The sequence below is a fragment of the Onychostruthus taczanowskii genome, unplaced genomic scaffold, assembly GCF_017590055.1.
Source record: "Onychostruthus taczanowskii isolate IOZ18803 unplaced genomic scaffold, ASM1759005v1 scaffold154, whole genome shotgun sequence".
NCBI lineage: Eukaryota > Metazoa > Chordata > Aves > Passeriformes > Passeridae > Onychostruthus > Onychostruthus taczanowskii.
In genome coordinates, this window is record NW_024498730.1 from 617,532 (window position 1) to 639,054 (window position 21,523).

The following is a 21,523-nucleotide window of genomic DNA, read 5'->3' on the forward strand; positions in this document are numbered from 1 at the left end:
ACCAGTGTGAACAGTGATGAGAGTTGTGTGAACTCCTCCAGCACCTCAGGTTTCTGCCTCCTGTGGTAGGAAAAGATGTTGTATTCCATTTTATTTAAATGGTATGCTCTGTCTCACCCCTCCGAAATGTATGGTACATTCTAAGCCTGTGGTCCTGCCCTGAACCCTCCTGTATTTGCAATCCCATTGGCCCAAGTCTGATTCCGCGCCCACTTCAATTCCCCTCTTAAGCTGTGCTAGGGGATCAGTCTGGGTCGGAGCTCTTCCTCGCTCTCAGCCTCTTCCCCCTCCTTCCCCCCTTTTCCCTCAGTAACCATGCTGTACCCGGGGTTGGGACCCCAAATAAACCTTCATCTGCTCAGCACCCTCAGAAGCCGTGTGGAGTCTCCTTGCTTGCCTGCTGCTGCCAGCCAACTCACAGCCTAGGGGGCCCTCCAGGGACCTCCCCGGGGTGCCCCACCTCAAAACGCACCGCAACAAAAAGAGTCAACAGGTTCTCAAAACATTCAATTCACTTAACAGCTATTCCATGGTAGCACAGCATTCCCATTCTCTCTCTTCCCTTGTAAACCAAAAAAACCCAAACCCCTCACCTGCAGTTCAAGCATATTGTTTACCGTTAGATATAACCTGTCCTGTCTCATCTTCTCTGAAACACCACAGAACCCCAGTGTGGATACAGAATACCTATACACTAGCCAAAACTCACAGCAACACAAGCAGAAGAGGGGCAGGACCCTCAGCCAAACGCTCTGATGTGTCTGTGCAGGTCCCTGAGCAGCCTGAGTCTGGAGGCACGGCTGCATGCACATTTCAATCACTGGTCTCCCTTTGAAATGGGAGGTGCAGGTCCAGTTGCAGTCAGTCATGCAAGGGATACTGCATCATGAAGAGTAAAGGCTGGGTATCAGCACCTTGCAAAAATTGTATGAACTGGGCTACACATTTGCAGCTCTGTTCTCTGCAGTATTTAGGACCAGCTATTCTGCATGTGCAATAACTCTACAAAGCAGCATCATCTGCAGGGGATATCATGAAATGATATGTAGGTGTACAGGAATTTTAAAATTAATGAAAAGATTATTGGTATTAACTTTATGAAAAACATGCAAGTAACTTATAGTGAACACATTTCCCATTGAGATTTTCAGTTTAAGTAATCAAGGCAGACATTTTTTGCCTATAATCAGATTGAATCTATGGTCTGTGTAACACTAATTTAGAGAGATCACTTGCTGTAGCCTGAATCATGCAAAACCTAGGACATATTCCATAAATTATCTAATGCTACTGTGAATGAAGCAGTTGTGCCATTTCTAGCATCCTCAGAGAGAACACCCATTTAACACTACACTAGAGGATGCAAATTTAAAACAAGCAGCTGCTCTCACAGTTACTCCAGCCAACAGAGTAAGGCTATTCTGCTACTTGTCAGTAGCAACCATGTTGTGATTCAGGTTCTCTCCGCCTCCTCTCCACCATCAAGCCTTTTAACCTGTCCCTATGACAATAAATTATTTTTCTGTTTAAGTGTTGAAGTTCAACACTTGTAGTGCTGCCAGACAGCATGGCAAAAAGACAACCTCCTTTAAAAGAGCTGGGAACTGATTTCAGAAAGAGATAGTGGGAATATAGGCTGCTAGTCCAGTTTTGGAGCTATCTGAACAGAGATGCCAGTTTTGCTCTTGTTTTTAAGCAAGTGCTCATGATCCTGTCATGAGAGACACCGTAGAAGTTTCTAAAAATACCATGTTGTCAGCCTTTCCCCCTTCCCTTCCAGGCAATCTCTTTAGACTGCCATTTGTCATCAGCCTGCAAAATCACACAAATCAGTCAGCCCAGTCCTACTTAAATGATTCATAAATCCAATTATGTTCGCTTCTTTATATAGCAAGCTGGGCACTAACAGATTCAACCTTCAGGATTAGAGGATGTGTAGGTAGCTGACCTCTGACTCTCAGGAACTGCTCAGGAGCTCCATACATGTGGTTCAAACATGCAGCTCTACACTGGGGTTGTCACATACATGGCACAGTAATCCTAATCTCTGTCTTGGGGGGACTGGAGAGGAGACACCTTGCATACTATCTCAACACTTGCTACCATGTGTAGAAGTGAGTCCAAAGGAGGGTCAGCAAGATGGTGGGGGCTGAAGCACTGCGAGAGGAAGCTGTGGCAGCTGGCTTTGTTTAGCTTGGAGGAAGGATGCCTTCAGGATACTCAGCAGCAGCCCACTGGTGCTGACAGCAAGAGATTGAAGAGATGAGGCCAGGTTCTTAGCAGTAGTGCAAGGTGGGTAAGAGACAATGGGCCAAAGTTCAAACAAGACAGGTTCAGATGTACACGAAGGGAAACAATTTTCCGCATGAGGACAGACAAACCATGGACCCACTGCAGACAAGTTGTACGGTCTCTGTCCTTGGAGGTTTTCAAACCCAACTGGGTAAAGCCCCAGGCAACTTGTTCTGATCTCACAGATGACCCTGTTTTGGGCACGAGGTTGCACAAGAAACCTCCTGAGGTCCTTTTCCACCTGAATTATCCTATAACTCTGCAGTTACTGCATGATTCAAGTGCCAGCTTAAAGCAAAATGAGGCAATTATTATCCTGCCCCTTGTCTCTGCTTCCAAAGTACAGCTTGTGATTATGCAACATAAAGATTTTGGCATGCAGCTGCAGGGTCTGGTCTGTTGTCTGTCTCTATGTAGTGCAAAGATGAACAGCTAAACACACTGTCCAAGTCTCAAAGCAGCAATAAGGCTGCTGTTCTAGAAAGCATAGATGTCCCAGGAAGAAATGTACACAGCATCCCACACTTTGTACATATTTTTAATGGGTCAATCACAGTGTCAAATCCTTTGTCACTTAGGAGGCCACTTATTACGATGTTTTCAAGAGGAGAATATTTTAAATTTTTTAAACCTAGACACAGAGATTTACTGAGACATCTCAAACTGCTAAAATTTTTAAAAGGTAGATAATTATTTAAAGCAAGAGGGAGCACTGTTCTAAGCTAATCATAAACTCAATTTCCAAGTTCACAAAAAAATTTGAAACACTGTTACATGCTGAACAACTAGGAACAGCACTGGACATTAACAGTATGAAATACAGTTATATTTTATATAAATATATTTATATATAAAAATATAATGTAATTATATTTTCCTCACTGTTTTGGACAGTCATCAGTTCTACCAGATCTCACACATTACAAGTTTGTTCTGCTTTAAATCAGAAGACTGTTTGCTTTGTTTGTGGCTACTTTCTTTTTGCAAAGAATATGGCAATTAGAAAACATAAATTTATAGCATATTCATAGGGTAAATAAAACAGCATGAGAATATGCAGAAGTGTTTGGTAACAGTTAATAAAAATTATAGTTGTGAGAAAAAGAAACACAGTCTATTTGTTCTAACCACATTTTCATCTGAGCAATGTTTCAAATTACACTGCAGTTCCTTGAAAATTACACTAGTAAGACTAGCAAATGAAATAGTTTGACCTACTGCTGGAGAGCAAAACAAGGTCTTAACAGTGACTCTGCTTGAACACACTCCCCACACCCCCTCCTCTACAGATTGTGCAAATTGAAACAACTTTCCTTGCACAAGCATTTCAACCTCTACTACTTCAAGAAGCTACAAAAATGAAAACCATTATTCTAAAGAATGAAATAACTATGTCGTTTAAACAAATCCAAACCACACAAGTGTGTACTGTTTTTCTCCCCAGACACCATACAAAAGTGTGTATCAACACTTGAAAGGAAATCTCTTCCCCAACCCCAACTTTTTCATTTTTAACTGCAGGCACATTCTGTTTGAACATTCATTTTGCTTACATCTCATTTCCTTCCTCTCTTCCCTATGTTTCTTGACTACTGGCAAGGATGTGAAACAATCCTCTGCTTTTAGCTATTTATCTGCCTTTCCCCACTGGAAGTCAAGCCCTACAACATCAAAGCTTTACCATAGTAATCAACTGTTATGGCTCAAATTAATTAAGAAAACACAATAAAGAAAACAAAAATCCCATTCTCATGGAGATCATTATGTTTATTAAAAACAAGCAAAATAATATGCAGGTTACACAAGATGTAACATACACAAAGATGTGTTACTTTTTTTCCTGATATAGGGGTTAATTTAAAAAACAAAGCTTAAGACAGCAGCTCTTCAGCCAAGTTAGTTCTTTAGAGCACAAAAACTATGCTTCAAAGCTCTGCCTCTCCCCATCCTATTTATACTGGCAAACCTCCTGCTGACGAGCTTATTAAGAAACAAAGCAGTTCTGCAGCCCTATTCAGAAACAGCAAGGTCCCAGCTAGGGTACTAATGCCCACTTTAGGGTGATGTTTTTCACAAATGACTAAAGTGAGCTGGCAATTAGTCCAAAAGAGAACAGCAAGAACAGTAAGGGAGAAAGCAGATGGACACTGCCATCCAGTCATTCACTTGCCAGTTCCACAACTCCTAGAAGCCCACAGACAAAGCAGCTGGATGCACCTTCTGAGCCACCTTGACCTTTCTGATAAATGGTTCTGGAGTTTCTTTTGCTAAGAATTGAGCTCGCAATTATCCACATTCCCTGATGTAAAGTTGGCATACCCTATCACTGAAAGTTTTTGTTTTGAGGAAAATGTCAGAGGCTGCTCAAGACCTCAGCTGAGACATTCCTGCCTAGCTACACTTCACTGATATTATATCAAATTTTCCCTCACTCCCAGAAAATTAAACAGGGAAGTAGCTTTGGTTAAGTATGTCACAAATCAGAAAGTCAGAACAGTAGATATGCACATTTTAAAGTAAATTACTAAAGCAGCAATAGCTGCTTCATCTCAAAAATGGAAGTCAATTATAATTTTGCAAAACATCAGCATAAAAACCTTTCCCTCTCTTAAAATCATCATCTGTTAATCACTTACAAAAACAAGCCAAGCATGTTCGATCAACACATAAAACTAAGGACGCATTTTTAGTCCTTCTGGAAGTGCTAGGGAAAAGGTTTCAAAAGCAAGGTTAATATGCCAAAAGGATTATATTTACCTTAATGATGTACTGTAAGAAAATATGCAGCAAAACAACTCTCCCTGTGTGGCTATTCTGTTTCCTAGGACTGACTGAGTCACTAAGCAACTCCCATGAATATTACCCTTTGTGCTTAAAGTAATTCATTTATCCCCAAGTCCATGCTAAATATTTGTATTTGCTAAAGACATCAACATAGATTACATCCATTCTTTACCAATGTTTAGCTAACAGATGAACTAGGCCTGTGCATTATTATTTGCATAACTTCAGGAGAATATTGACTTCATTGCAGAAACCTCTCCTCTTCTGGAGCTGTTGTACATCATCAAGTTCTCAGCAAATGTGCATGTAACCATATCAAAGTTTCTTTGATCATTCAAAAGAACTAGTTTTAATTTCATATTACTCTACTAAGTACAATTTCTTGAAACCTTATAAAAACGTAGCTAAAATAATATATACCTTAGCTAGCACGTGAAAAGAATACATAATTTTAAACTAATGGCTACGTCTAACCGATGGAACTTGACCAGTACCTTGTCAGGAGCGATGATTTTTGAGTGCCGTTGTCTACCTGCTGTGCTATGCTTTGGGCTCGATGTACAGCTGTGCTCCCAGTCCCACTCACAAGGAGATGGCAGTGCAGTAGTCTGCTCCCTGAAAAACAAAGTTTCATTTGAGTCGCATATAACCACAAAGGAGTGCTTGTGAAGCCTGGAACACTGAAGTCCTAGAGATAAAGAGGATATAAAATATATTTCCCTGCTTAGTTTGACATGCTTTAGCTTCCCTGGAAATCAGGTGGAAATAGTGCTTGAAAAAAAAGGAGATACTCAGCAGTATTTACACACAAGCCTACATGCAAAGCAATCCATGCATTTTTGGCAATGAAATAGGGAACTGACAGCAAGCATACTTTGTTGCACTGGTCCTCTCCACAAACCATCTGGCTTTTTGTTTCAATTTAGTTTTGGTTGATTGTTTAGCTTGCACAAGACTGTACACAGGAAAGCTAGTAACAGCGTTGTATCTTGAGCATAGCCTCAGCGAGAACAATTGGATACATGCGATCCAATGACATCAGATGGTAACTTAAGAACTTCAGTTGCCAAATGATAGAAAGAAAACAATTTCCAGTGTAATTTTTCTACCCTCCTTCCCCTGCTCAACAGGGCACCCCTCTTGGGCACAAGTAGGATGTTAGCTTCCATTCAGCATGCTGGTCAGAGGGCTCCCGCTCTCCCTGACCCCTTGTCTAGTCCTTGATTACCCTCAGTAGGAAAAGAGAAAATGAATGGTTTCACTAAGATAAAGAAGGAACTTTTGACAGAAACAGAAACACAGGCTAGTGGTTAGGGTTTGGTGGTTGCTTTTGTTTTTTTTTTAAAAGAAAACCAACATGCAACTCAGTACTTTCAATTCTTCTCTCAAAAACATCTTTCCAAAGTGTTCCATCTTCAAAGAAGGATATAGCCAGACTTCCCTAGGAAGTATATTACCTATTCTTTCAGCAGCTTTGAGTTTCTTTGCCGGTTTCCATGTCCCTCTCCCCCTCTGCCCCCTGCAATGTATAGATGTTTTTTTCATTATGGTTACTACTGCCTTAGCCATTTCTAGATCACTTGAAAGACTTAAGAAAGACATCCTGAAAGAATCCTGCAGAACTTCCCCACTGTCTACAAGTCTGGCCCAAGTTTTGATATGCCTTGTGTGTCACACCCACTTTTTCCTGAGCACAAATATAATGAGGTCACAGGTTTGAAAAATCAAAATTAAAATATATAAATTTTTTTAAAAATACATTTTGCTTCAGATTAACTTTGTACAACATGCAACAATGCATGCAGCTGCCAGACATCACACCTCGAAACTAGAAGGTTATTTTATCTTTTCTCCCCAAGGTCTTCCAGCATAAAAGCATCTTTCTAAAAGTAAACTACAGTTTTAAGTCAAGGCAATATTTCTGAAGTTGCAGAAGAAAAAGATGCTTTATATGAATTTATATGGCCACCAAAGAGCAGCACAAGCTATACTGTGCATTTGAAACAAACTTCAGCCATATTGTTCTAGGCTGTGCACAAAACTCTATTCTGGGCTGCACGAAAGTCACACAAGCAAGCTAAACCTAACTACCACTGCTGCCATCATTTTCCCTTTGTCAAACTTCATAAAAATCAATCTATCTCTCACAGAAATCATCACTACTCCAAGGAAAGATGGAAGCAGAAAAACTTTACTTTGTAATGTCTTTGATATAAAAATATAAATGAAGACCTTAGCAAAATAACTCATCTGCCTTTCCTGCTTTCTTTTGCACAGTAGTCTGAGTTTTTAAGCAGAACTCTTACAACTTGGAAACAATGGCTCTAGCCATCACACTCAAGTGCTATTTTTTATCTTAAGAGATGTTTCAGAAAAATAAAGTGCTTAATTATGCACCTGAATTTGTGCAGTGAGGAGTTGACAAATAAGGACCTCAATACCCTTTACTCAGTATTAGGTTCTGGAAAGTTAAAATTTTGTTAAATTTTTTCCTATATGCACACACTCACACTTTTATCACATTTTATTTTTACAAAAAATGTAACAGGGTACCTCTAGAAGTTGAGTGATAAGCTGATCTTAACAAAGTGCATTATTAATGTGTTTATTCCAGTCATATAGAATAAGCAGTATGCGGCTACAAAAAGAACAGTGCTTTTTTTGTCAACTTGGTTTACTTTGACTTAATTGCTGTTTACCAACCTTTCGTTCCCTGTAAGATTTAATAAAAACATAAAAGACATCCCTATTACAGTCCAATGACAACAGTTTTTCTGCTTTTCTGAAACAGTTGGAATGGCAAATCCAAACATAATCCAAATACATCTTAACCAGCTTGAAATTCTAAGTGTGTACAACAATCATTTTAACTAAACCTCTCCCTGAAAGCATGGGGATGTCCAAATAAGAATGCTGGAAATAAAAACAAATTTTAAGAGTGTATTTTGTACTTAGATACTGACTAATACTCAGTAATAGAGGAAAGACAAACAGTCACAGTTACAAAAGAAACAGACATTACAGTTAGTAAGTTTCATTTTTAGAGGGCTTGATTCAAGTTGTGACTCTGGCCAGACTAACCTTGAAAACGAAGAAGAATTCTACAAGAATATATATACAAGAACTTTCCAACACAGCTTCTCAAAACAGCAGGAGAAATCAGAAACCATTTTATCAAAATATAAAGAGCACCTGAAAAAATCAGAGATTTGTCTTTTTATGGAACAACCAAAGGAAGTCACAGTTCAGCATACTCTGCTGTCCTGAGTCCAAACAGACTGCACAGAATCCCTTTTAATGGGCAAGTTTTTAACAGAAAGCTCTACAAGCACTCATTAACATGACATTGGAAATTTAGAACCAACATGAAGAACACTTGTGTTAATAAAAAGACACAAAACGATTTCTATCAGTGTATTTTCTAGACTAGTTTTTGTGGTTCTGGTAATAGATCTGGAAAAAAAAAATATGGTATTTAGTGATTTATTTGCTTTTACTGTTGCTACCACCACTAAAGAAAGCACATTTGTGGAAAAATTATAGGACACATCTGAAGTCAGTTGTAGTCAAACAGCCACAATTATCCAAGTTTTTCTTTGAAGTCTTGTTTACACAGAGGTATTCCAAACCAATAGAAACATACTAATTGGTCTTGGACAAAAGCCTCTCATATTCTGCACTCCTCTGCAATGTCTGAAACATGATGACAACATTCTATTGTATTTACAATATAAAAATACAAGAAGAGACCAGAAGGACACTGAAGACACCTATCCATCCATGCTACTCATACAGCTGCAGGTGGAAGAGAAAGACAACTCTGTTTTCCACACAACATACATTTTTGGTGGAAACAGTTACATACACAAGGATTTTTCTGAAGCCTAATACTCAAGTTGTATGGTACAAGAAAGCACTCTGGATTGTTTTTAACAAAAATCAGAAAAACCTTCTTGTAGGGAAACAGTATTCCTAAGTATGAAGTATGAACTCCCGCTACTAAGCAGAGAAGCAAAGTTGCCTGCACAGACAAAAGTGATTTTTCTTTTCTCATTTTAGGAACTGCTTCTCTGACAGAAAAAAATTAACATGTGCATATTTTTAAATAAGGAGAGGGAAAACACACACATACGTCAAGTTAGTAGCAAGGAAAAAATTTAAAACAGCTATTTCTGTTCTGATGAATATACATGTGTTTATTCTTCATGTTCTTCAGCAAACTCCTAGTTTAGAAATAACACCTTGTCCTAGTTATTCCTCTAGCCAAGGACAGGTAGTACACAGAAATCACTAATGAAACCACTAAGTTCAACCACAACTACTGAAGATACAGAGCTTGGAAGGTACAAAAAAAGATTACCTGTTTTATTAATAGCTCTCCTCGTTCTGATAAGAAGTTTTAAAAATGCATGATTTAAGGTGAGCACAGTTTTTCCCATAGTTACTCACTGATTGCTTTTTAACACTTACCCTGGATGTTGCCACAGATTTGCGTGTCTACCCTCAGGAAGCAGCTCCCTCTTGTTAAGGGGAGTAATACCTATTGCTGCTTCTAAAATAGTTATGTATTTCTTGTACCGCATCCTGCCTTTCTCAAGAGTTCCACCACGTTATCATCCAAATGCAGATGGTGCAACTGAAGTCATGCCTCTTCAATGATTTTAAATACTGCTTTTTAAAACATTCTGCAAGTTTGAAGCATAAAAACAATGCTTTTTTCCCCTCTCCCAGGCTAGGATAGTTAGCAGAAGAGAGAGAAACCGAAGAAAAACTCCTACCAGATTCCCCAGAAACGTCACTGTTACATAATTCGATCTTTGAATAAGACACTAATGAAAATGATTGAAGAGACAATCACGGTTCTAAGCCTGGCCGGATAATGCACACTCTCCAATTGACTAATCCTTTGCTAAATCTCTGCTGTCTATAATCTTTCAACTGCTAATGGAGCACTAGGTAACTTCTCTGTCAAATCCACCCAGGGAACAAAAGAGATCTGCGCAGAAAACTTGAGACCATTTTAGACAGTGACAGCCAAAAATAGCTTTTGCCTTAACTTTTCTCACCAGAAAGCACCAGAAAGCTATGTTAGAAGTGTCACGAGGGATTTAGCTGATCTACTCAGAAAAGGCATGGAGAAATATTTCCTTATGTGGCTTGTACAGAATAAAGAAAGCTAGAGACTCCCCTTATGATACCCACTAGTCATTCAAATGTGCCTCACATGATGCCAGAAGCCACATCCCACATCAGAATTGCTTTAGCCATGAGGTAAGTAACTGGGCATGCCAAAGTCCTCAGGTATCAACTGCAAAGGTGGAGACAGATGCACATGTTGAAAGAAGTAACAGTGGTATTTTGGAAACACTGCACTACTGTCAAACTGCAATATTCAAAGCGACGTACTTGATTGCAAAACTAATCAAGGAAATGTTGATGTAATTCTTCTTAGATAGTAAGAAATGAATGCTTATATATATCTAGATATACATAGTTACATATATTATATAAATACTATGCACTTAGGCAGTATTAGAGATAAAAACATATGAAGAAGAGATGTGACAGGAAGACTGAAGCCTGGAACCACAACTCTGTAAACTGTGCATATTACTTATTCCCTAGTATTATTAAACATGTGTGTATTTCTTTTGGGGTGATATCATATTACATGTTACTTATTTAGAAACAAAGATGATTTCTTGTGCTATAAAATATTTAGCTCTTAACAACAAGATTTGTATAACTATTTCCAGATTCTACATGACTTACAATCCTGCATTAGCCATATTTGGGGTTTAATATCCAATCACATTTGTAGGTTATGTTAGTACATGCACGCACTGAACTATCTCATGTAACTACTAAATAGCAATCCATGTGACTAATCTTAGAAGAGCAAAATAAAATCAAGCATCTTTTAGACTCAGAGAACATCACTACAGTTGTCAGAGGAACATGCTGATAATGAGTATGTAGTCTGAAATGTAATGATGTGTTTAAAAAAATAATATATTAAAACCACATGAATTAAATTAAGCAAAAAATTACTTTTCCGTGTGCAAAAAAAAAAAAAAAAAAAAAAACAAAACCAAACAAACAAAAAAAAACCACCAAAACACTTAACTACAACTTTAAACATCTGTATACAAAGCATTAAGAAGCTTAGGAAAGAAGGGCAGTACTAGGAGCCTGCAAGCACAGCTAACGTCATTAAGCCTGCATGCATCCTGACTTCTTGTAGCTTTGGCAGATCTATGGTAAAGGCTGTACTGAGAAAGAAAAGACAAGACAAGTAGCGAGCGGTTTTTGACAATTCCAGTACTTAAGGATCTTTTGACTGTAGAAGTCCCTGACAGTTCCATTTTACAAAAAACCAGAATTACTTTTATAAAACTGAGTCTTCCCTCAAGCTGGTTTCATTAACAACTTCAGTATTACCACACTTTCACCTATGAAGTTTTGGTATTTCTTTCTGTACACCTTCTCCTTAACACTTCTTTAACTCTAAACTTTCCCCTTACAGATCAAAGAAATAGTTCTTAAAAAAACTTTCCCACAGTAGTTTTCAAAGCCAGTCCTATGCAGAGTCTAAAAAGCATTAAGTGCAGCTCCGGTCCATCTTTTGTCCCTTTGAGCAAAGCATATTAATTCTGACCAGAAAAGGAGCCCCATGACTAGTGTTGCACACAGGGAAGCCAAGCCCACACAACAAGCACAAGTTACTCCCAAGTACTGCTTTCCGTTAAATGGTGTGTGAAACCTCCAGGTATCCAGAGGGAGAGAGACTGACTCACAGTTAATCAACTTCCTTCACAATTATTTAGAAACAGAAATTCAAAGGTACTAGTACATGCACTGTTACTTAAGAATGACTTTTGTAAAACAAACAAAGTCTAAAAAACACTGTCCTCCATTGTTCCCTGCTGGAGAATTATTGTCCACTTCTTCTGTCTTTGTATTTTTTCAGGAAGAACAGGAACCAAAAGTTTTCTTGGAAAGAAACAGCGCAGTTTTCCTAACTGAGAGCATACAAGTGATGCCTCGGAAAGTACAATATGTTTCTGAGAAGGGGGAAAGAATGACAGAGCTTTTTTCTCCATCGAAGAAACATTTACAAGATCAAAGCAAAAGCTTTATTTTGCTCTAATCCTCAACAGATGAAAACAGTCATACACTCTTAATTAGATGTAGAGCATACTTCTTGTAAACTGATGGCAGAGGCAGGATCACACCCTCAGTCACTTCAGACCCAACTAAAAAAGAGACAGTCACTGCCTAATGCAGCCACAAATTACTCTCCATTTTGTGAAAAGTCCAAAATCCTGTTCTTTCTCATCTTTCAACAAAAATCTGTGTAACAGCTACAGATCAAAGAATTCTCTTATTAAGAGAGCAAAGAAACAAGCATCTGTTCTTACTTGCTTTTGCTTAAGTGATAAGAACAACTGTGACAGTCGATTGTTAACTTCTGGAACATACAGGTGTTTTGTTTGCGCCACAACCAGCATGTTTGTAAAGTTTGATCTGCTAGAAAAATCGTAAGGTAGAGGAGCATCAAGGATCAGACTGGGAGTGCGGGAGGTGGGAATGAAAAGAGAGCAGGAGGACTGGGAACTTCTTTTTCACAGCTTCACGGATTGCAGTTGCTTTTGGCCCCTCCTTAGAGATCGCTCCTTCCCTGAACAGTCCATATGTTCCTGGAGATTCTCAGAATCAGCTTATACAAAGTTGTGCTAAGGAGGCTAGAGATACCAGTAGTCAAATCTGCTGGCTATTAAGCAGAGCTAGATGATGAAGCAGATGTTAGAACAGAGAGTGCAAGCCAGACTACAGACAGCCTTGCTGTTAAGTGACGTGCAGGAGAGATTTATGGGTTTTCTCTAAAGCTTTAAAAACCCCAACCAAAAATCATTGAGGCAAGGCAAATAACACATAGCTTGAACCAACACGTGAAATCTTGGTTATGATGAGGCTGCATTGTTAAGCTCACACTCAGTTTATCAGTATGTCACTTTATCAGCTTATGTCAAAAAATGAGTTTGGTACAATAGAATTACAACAACACAATCCTTTAGGGAGAGGTATCATTGAGCCGGTCTTAGGAAAAAGCCACAGTGGCCCAGTTCATATGAACTCACGTCTAACTCAATGAAACCATAGGAAAGCCTAAGGAAACATCTTAAACCTGACACTTCACATGTATATAAACCACACTCCAGATAATTGCACGCATTTAAGAAGTAAAAAGAAACTTCTCAAAAGCAGTTCTGGGTTGCTGGTACAAAACAAAAGCAGAGACAAAAAGCATGAAAAGGGACCAGGCACTGGGAAAAAAAACAGAACAATAGGGCTTTGTATCTTGCCTTGCACATTTCTTACTGACCTTACTGTTGTATCAGGCAGTATTTTTGTCTGTCGTTTTCACATTATTCATGAGAAAAGAGAGCACTAATGAGTTTCGGTTTTTTCCTAGATTAGCAGCCATGGTTATCTGAGGTTCTGGGACTCAGATGCACAACGACAATGCTGACCTAAATTCAGGAAGACTTGGGTAGCTCATGTTTCCTAAAAACAAAGCCTGCAGCTGATGAATACACACCAGGGTAGATGTTGTACCAGATATCAAACCAGAGCTCCCACTGCTCACTCTGTTATTACTAAGCTTGGATCATAAACATCCAAAATACATTCAGAAATGCAAGAGTCATCTCACACTGAACAGAAAGAAGTTGACACAGTCTGCATTCTCATTTGAAATAGAAAACTACAACATCCCTTAACGACATGCACTTTCAAAAAGCAATCGGTTTAAAAAGAAAAACAAAACAAAACAAAAAAACCAATAACAAGCCAACTAAAATCCAACCCAGACATTAATAGTTTAAGGTATTAAATGACCTGAGTATAGTTTACTACTGCATCAAGCTGTTTAATTACAATGCTGCAGTTAGTACTTGTTTAAATTATGTAATATTTAAGTAAAAAATAACCTCAGGTCTCTAGAGCTGAATGATGGCTTTGTCTGCTAAAAAAAAAAAAAAAAACAAACCAAAACTAAAAACCCTCCCACAACCAAATCCAAAAAACACACAAAGCAAAACAACAAAAAAGGCAGTAACCCCCAAAAAATAATAACAAAAGAAATCCCAACCTAAACTAAGAAAAAAAACAAAAAAACAAATAATAAACAAATAAAAAACCCTCCCAAACCACAAACAAAAATACCCACATAATTACAGCAGGTTCTAAATCATAATTTTCCAATTCCAAAAAAAAAAATTACTTTCTGAAGTAGGACCAGGATGACCCAAGGACTGGTAAAAGACAATTAAAGAGCAACAGAAGGCTTCAAAGACTCTGAGAACAAGCAGTAAGCAAAGTTTTCAAGGGAGCAGACATAGGTATCCAGCATTAGTGCTGGTCTTTCAGAGGAAGAGGATAGGATTAGAAAATTGAGAAAAGCGTCCCATGGTTGAACAGCTCTGTTTTGATGATGTAAGTTCTCAATGCATTTAGATCACTTGGTCATGGGACCGAGACTGAACCTTTGACTCTGGAAGATGACGTGCACTGGTGCGTGTATGCCAGCACAGTCATGCAAAACCAGTCCTCCCCATGTCACTGCTCCAATCTTTGTAGGTAGCACCGCATTTGCAAACATTCTTCACTATGGTAAGACTCATCTATTAGAAGACAAAATTATGCCCTATACACTTACTGCCATAAATATTTGTTTTATAAATAGCTTATCTCATTTTTGGAAGTCTTCCAAAGTTCACAGAAATCCACTGCAATCTGGCATTAAGATCCACAGCTGATGCCAAAGATCAATTGTCAAATTTAAAAAAATAAATTTTCCCCAGCAATTAGAAATTCATACCTATTTGAAAATAAACTAGACTTGAAAATCTCTAACCTCACAAACCTGTAGCTGTTCTAATATGTGCTCTGTTCCCCCTGTCATTAGAGTGACCAATTCCAAGACTACTGCAATGGGATGAAACTGATACAGCCAGAGTATGACAAAAGTTACACCATCCATGAGAACGTAAGTACTGTTATTTCAACAATTAAAAGTGACTAGTCTTGTAACATGAGATTTCCTGTACCCTACAAGGAAGTTCTGGAGAAAGACAAGATTGGTAACTATTAAAACACACACACAAGTGCTATCACCCAGATTTTTGCTCTGAATTAAATGCGGCTTTTAAGTAGTCCTGGAATAGCAGGCCGTTCCTCATTTGAGGATTACTGTGGTCCAGGAGCTTTCTAATGCTTTTAAGCATATAGATTTTATAAAGGTACGGCACATCCCATTTTGTGAGCTACAGAGCTACCTAAACATTGTTTTAATCACTAAGAAAGATTTCCTGGTTGTCCTTAGAGGACACGGAACCAGGAAAAGGGGGGATTAAGCAATCAAAAAAGTATCATACATTCTATTACTTTGACGCTTCATTCTGAAGAGATCTATTTAGATTACAGTTCATGCAAAGTGTAGGGATCACTCAAATTCTGCTGCATAATTCCCAACACTTGCCTTTAGTCTCACAAAAATCCAGTGCAGTGGCACTGAGCACCTCAGCAGTTACTGCCAGTGATACAGGGCAATAGCAAAACACAATTAGATACAGGTTCTCCAGTCCACAGTGTCATCTTTTTATAAAGAGCAGATAAGTCACTGCCGCTACTCGAAACCGATGTTTAGGGCCTAAGATGTTTACATGTAAGAGTCCAGAAGCAATTATAACAGTAAACTCACCTAAAAATCAAATATATGCAGAAAACTTCGGCAGAAGGCTTAAGACACCCCTCATAATAATGCTTTACTAAGTATAAATCTTACTGACCATGTCTAAGCGGCGCACACATGCTTACTGAATGAAAAACATTTTTCTAAGTTTCTAAAAGCAGCCTGGTGATCTCTCCATTAGCCTTTCAGTACCTGAAAGGTTCTGCCATTCTTGCCAGGTAAGGACTTCTTGGATTCTGGCAAGTATCACTATTTGAAAGAGCTGACAGTTAAAGCCTTAGATGACAAATGCTCCACAAATGAAAGACGCAGTTTTGCACATACTAGTTTCTCTTTTATTTTCCAAACCGTAAGTGAATCATAGTTCTCAACCTTTAAAATTTTGCAAAACAAAAGAAAAGGTAATCTATTGTGTTGCAAATGATGCGACCTTGATAATTACCTCCGAAGGTTAAAACAAAGCAGTCATTTGCAGCCTCTGCTGGAGCACAGCTGTGGGGCCAAGAGCCCTCGAGAATCATCTTAGCTGTGGAAACCGACACAATTTTATGAAATGAAGCTAGGGAGCAGATAATTCAGAGATTCTCTCTGTTTCAAGTGAATAACTACAAGAAAGCAACAGTGAAACATGAAAGTTTTCTGATTTGTTATACGACTCTTGTATAAGTATGTTCAAACAGCATGTACTTTCTCATGCTGGAAAAAAAATGCAAACAGGTTTCAAGTACGGGGTAAGTAAGGGCAGAGCTGTCAGCTAAAGCAACTGCATGCCACTGGTAGATCAATCTTGCCACTCCAGGGTGAAAATCTAATGTACCTGGGCTCCAGCACCGCAAACACGGCCGGTGCCAAGGCACTTTAACAGGCAGTTAAAACATTTGTCTTCTGAACTGCCTGTCCTTTGTTTCACGGTTCCCTGTTAACTTGAAACTTCCCCTGACCCAGTTAGCCAAAGCCTAAGGCACGGCTGGAATCCACTCAGGATGTGCCAACATAAAGATTTCAGGAATTCTCTGTGCAACAAAGGCAGCCCAAGCCCCCGACGGCGGGGGCGTGGGCTGGCCGGGGGACCCGCCCCCCCAGGGAATAACCCGGGTAAACAAACACCCCGACTCGCCGGTGACATCTCTCCTACTTTCCACGTAGTATCGTGCTCTCCCGGAAAGTACTTATCACGGAAAAAGTCACCGAGAGCCGCTTAATCCCGTTAGAGAAAAGCCGATCCCCGGCCGAGCCCGGCTGTTCGCGCCGCCCAGGTGCGCGGCGGGCCCGGGGGCACCGGCCCGGGGGCACCGGCCCGGGGGGTGCGGCGGGTCCGACTCCCGCGGACAAAGGCGGCAAAGCGCGCCTGAGGAGCGCAGGCGAGAGGGCGATAAAACCCAAAGCACACAAAGGAACGAGAAGAAGCCGGGCAGCTCGTGGCCGCAGCGCGGCCCCCGGGGCGGGGAGCGGAGGCACCGGCCGCGGGGCACAGGGGATGCCGGTGGGCACCGCACCTGCCCGGGGGGGGGAAGCGGCGGTGAGCCGGGTTCGGGGCGGGGATATCCCGCGGGGATACTCGCCTGCTCGCGGCGGGCGTCCGACAGTGGGAGCAGAGGTCCCAGAGACGCCCCGGCGCTGGGACTGTGCCTTGCCCTGCCCCGCCGCCCCGGAGCGGGCAGCGACTGGGGCGTCGAATCCGAGTGCGGGGCCGAGGCTGGGACTGGGGACGAGGCTGAGGCTGGGTCCGGGTCCGCTGTGGCCGCTCCCGCCTAGTCGGGCGATTTCCTGCGGGGCGCGGGCGGGGGCGGCGCGGCCACGCCGGGGCGGGCTCTCGCCGCAGGTGCCGGCCTCGCCCCCAGGTGGGGAGGAGAGGAGAGGAGAGGGGAAGGATGGGGAGGGCAGGGGACGGCAGGGGAGGGGCGGTGGCGGCCGGACGGGGCGGGCGGCGCGCCCCCTCTTTAGACGTGCCCCCACCTGCGGCTGCCGCCCCTCCAGTCCAGGGGTGCCTTCGCCCGGCTACCCCGGCCCACGCCCGCACACACCAACACCCGCGGCGGCGGCGGCAGGGGAACAGGAAATACCGGTCGCAGCCCGGTGCTCTGCGCCGCTGAGTCACCGCGGCGAGGCCGCCCCGCCCCCCGGCTTTTCTCTGCCCGTCCCGTCTCCGGCAGGGGACCCCGGCTCTGCCCCCCCGGTCTGCTCCCCGGCTCTGCCCAGGCAGCAGAGCGGACCTACGGACGGGCGCGGCGGAGCCCTGTCGCCGCTGGCAGGGCGCACCGTCACCCAGCCCAGCGCTTGGGTGTGTTTTCCGTTTACATCAGTGTTGTTTGGAACTTGGGATCATTGCCCATCTGAACCTTTCTAACGGGAAGACCTCTGAGGCAGCCTTTAACACCACAGCTCAGTGTTCCACGTACGCCTCTCAATCTGCTTTTCCCTGCCCTTTATCACAGAATTGCTGCGGCCGCTTTATTGACTGCTCGAGAGAGCTCTGTACACATTATCACTCTCAGCTGAAATACCCAGGATTAGCAGAAGGCAGAGTAGCTCCATTTCCAGGCTGGAACACCCTGCCTCACTCTGCAAGTCCACCAACACTGTTCCCGAAACTGTAACATACCATGAGAGAAATAACACTCCAGGCTGGCATTCCACACGTATCAGCTTTCGGCATCACTGCTGTCCTGCAGCTGAGACGAGAAAGGCAAGGCCAAACAGCCCTGGCAGGATTCTTTGGAGTCATATTTCTTTTGCATTGTAAAGCACTAAATGTCACCAGGAATTCCTTATCTGCTGTCTTATCTGGTGGACAGTTAAACCCCTTGCAAGCCCCTCTAAAATTAAACAGCACATTCCCACCCTATCAGGCCTGCAGAACAAAGAGTAGTTAAAGTTTATGGTTTGTTGCTATTTTCAGGTGAGAAATATACTAGATTCCACTGCATTTCTAATTCAGATAAATTTCTTCCTCAATAGGTACAGTTCATGCATACAGAAAGTAAGATAAGGAAGGCAAACGAGTATTCATGAAGAGGCTGGACTTTGGAAGGAGGCCCTGAAAGAACCTATTTTATTAGAGCAAATATGAAACTGCATTCAGATATTGTATGAAAAAGCCTGCTTCTAGCTATTGTTAATAATTAACATGCATGAGCCTTCAAGTACCTATTTCAGTCTAAAAGCCCCAACAGCACAAGTCAGTGAAAAAAAAAAAAAAAAGACTAATTCAGGACTAATTTATAAACTTGGTGTTTTCAGTCTCCTACAGACTAATTCTATGATCAGCACATAATGCAATATTGCTTTCAGGCAGAATCAAGGCACAAGAAATGGAAATTTAGTTTTACTTCCAGGTATGTGTCAGATTACTTGGTCTACACTGGGCCCTCCCTAGGCTCTCCCTCTTTTTCCTTAATGAATGTTTTAAAACTTCATCTGTTAGTTCTCAAAATCTTTTGTAACAGTGGCCTTAGGATGTCTGGTTAATGCTCCTAAAATGCTGTTGAGTAACACTATGGACACATTAAATATATAACTGATTTGTTTTAGAACAACAGTAGAGAACATTGATGGCTAGCAGAAGAGCCTACATCTGGAAAGCAACAATGCTTGCAACATTATTCACTGTTACTGATCACTTTACATAATTACCACAACACAAACAATTTTTAAATCAATTTGGCAAACTGGAGAGGGCAGCAACATTATATGTCTTATTTTAAACATCTATTGTTTTCTAATCTAAACTTGTCTGTCTTTCCTTAACCTAAACTGAAAAAAAAAAAAAAAAGTTTGCAGTTCAGGAACTGTTTAGAATACTTTAATTGTTCATGGCTCTGTTTATCCTATCAGCAGCAAAGCAATCTCCACTGGTCACCTCCCTCGGTAAAAAGCATGAATACTGTCTTTGTTCTACAACTGCCAGCAGTACAATTTACATAAAAGACAGTTTGGGAGAGAGATGGATGTAACTCCACACAACTTAAATCTTTATACAGGAATTTAAAAAAATCTCAATAGTAAAACGGACTGGAAGATGTTTGATTGGTTACAATTATAAACAGTGGTATGGAATATATTTAAAACACCATTCTCTAAAGAGCCACATGAAGCAGTTTGCCCCACATCTCTCCTTGTCCTGCCAATGACATTAGCAGTTGGGCAAAGCTAATTTCTCCCTGATAGGCTTTGATTCTGCACCTCCCATGCTTCCTTTACAATTTTGAATGTTCTTCCAGGTTTTCTGGCAAACCTCTGCCTTCCTTCCCAGGACTTCCACATATTACAAAGCTGGTTAGCACAATCGTGGAGTTCAACCACTAACCAGAAGTTAAAATAAACACAAACCTTCCTGTAAATCCCCTTTCTTTTATTCTAGTACCTCCTCTTCAGGACAGGTCTTTATCCCATTTATTGAAGTTGCCAAAAGACACTGGGAATTTTAAGGAAATAAGATGTAATGATTTTATCACATGGATCAATCCGCAAAGAGGTAACGTTTTCTTACAAATTACCCACAAGTGGAAAAGAAAATTTACAAACACCAGACAGGAACTTTTAGGTGAGATTAACAGTTGGTGAAAATTCTGGTATACCTAAAAAGCCCAACACATCCCAATTTATGTGCTAAGCTTGGGCAGCCAGTAAAGCCATGAAATGGCAACTTATCCTTCCAAAATATTCTGCATGTTCTCTTTCACCAACAATGGAGCAACTGCATTGTGGGAAAAAGTACTGCCCATAACAGAGTGGTTCGTATTAATACTATCTGTGCATAGTCTATATTTAATGATTGTCCTTCAGCTATTTCTTTTGGAAGAGGTGAAGCAAGAAACTATTGACATGATGTCAGGTGTGAAACTATACAACAAAATTCCACAAGTTACGGAAGTAAAAAATCAGTACAGAAGTGTTACTTGTCTTGGGCAATAAGCAGTCTGACATTAAAATCAGAGATCGTTCTGTGTCTCCATAGTACAAGTGTGATGGCTCATGGGAGTCCTTGCCCCCTACTCAGAATTTGATGCAAGTATTAAAGCAAAAAATGAGTCATGTCCTATGATTCATTTTGCACATCGAGATAAAACTCATTCTAACTTGCTGACTCTATTTATCTTCGCAAAGATTAAATCCATTTGTTACTCAGATACCTAAACCCAGGAAATAGTTTGCATAAATAGCAGTAGTGTTACAGATGTAAACTGTGAAAGCTGAACTGCTCTCACAAAATTCATGTCAATTGGCCACTGGCCACACTTGGGACAGAATCTTTCCAAGATGTGTTTTAAGAAACAGAAAGAATTCAAAAGTATGCACATATCTGTGGCCTTCACCCTTATCATCAAACTCTTGAATCACACCTTTACATAATGAATTAAGAATTTCACATGCAATTTTATTTTCGTATAAACATTTCTACCAGACGTAAGGGAATGGAAAATGAAACTTCCAGATATGAATCAGATGCATGTCAGTGGTCATACTGCATGCAAATACTTAAAAAAATAATTTTTGGAGAAGTCAATTGGAAAAAATAATTTCATATGGTCAGGCAAAGGAATAACTAGGTATACTTGATTCAAATATCAAGTCATGAACTTCTACACAAACTTGTTTAAATTACTATCTAAAATTGTAGGAGATTGAGCTAAGTATTATAAAAGTAACTACGTAAAAATACATTATTTCCATATGCTATAAGTTATCTTC

General features: G+C 40.6%; 1 protein-coding gene across 2 annotated transcripts in view; it reads right to left on the reverse strand.

Annotated features, from left to right (window-relative positions):
* TJP2 (tight junction protein 2) overlaps positions 1-18,027 on the reverse strand; it is a 63,668-nt gene extending 45,641 nt beyond the window's left edge. Inside the window, exons 1-2 of one of the 2 annotated variants that reach the window (XM_041399087.1) lie at positions 17,395-18,027; positions 5,571-5,691 (exon numbers count right to left, since the gene is read on the reverse strand). The gene's annotated coding sequence lies outside the window, so the exon portion shown is untranslated. Of the gene's footprint in view, positions 1-5,570; positions 5,692-13,462; positions 13,563-17,394 lie in introns of those variants that run through there. The other variant, XM_041399088.1, reaches the window with a different exon arrangement.
* Positions 18,028-21,523: the final 3,496 nt, after the last annotated feature.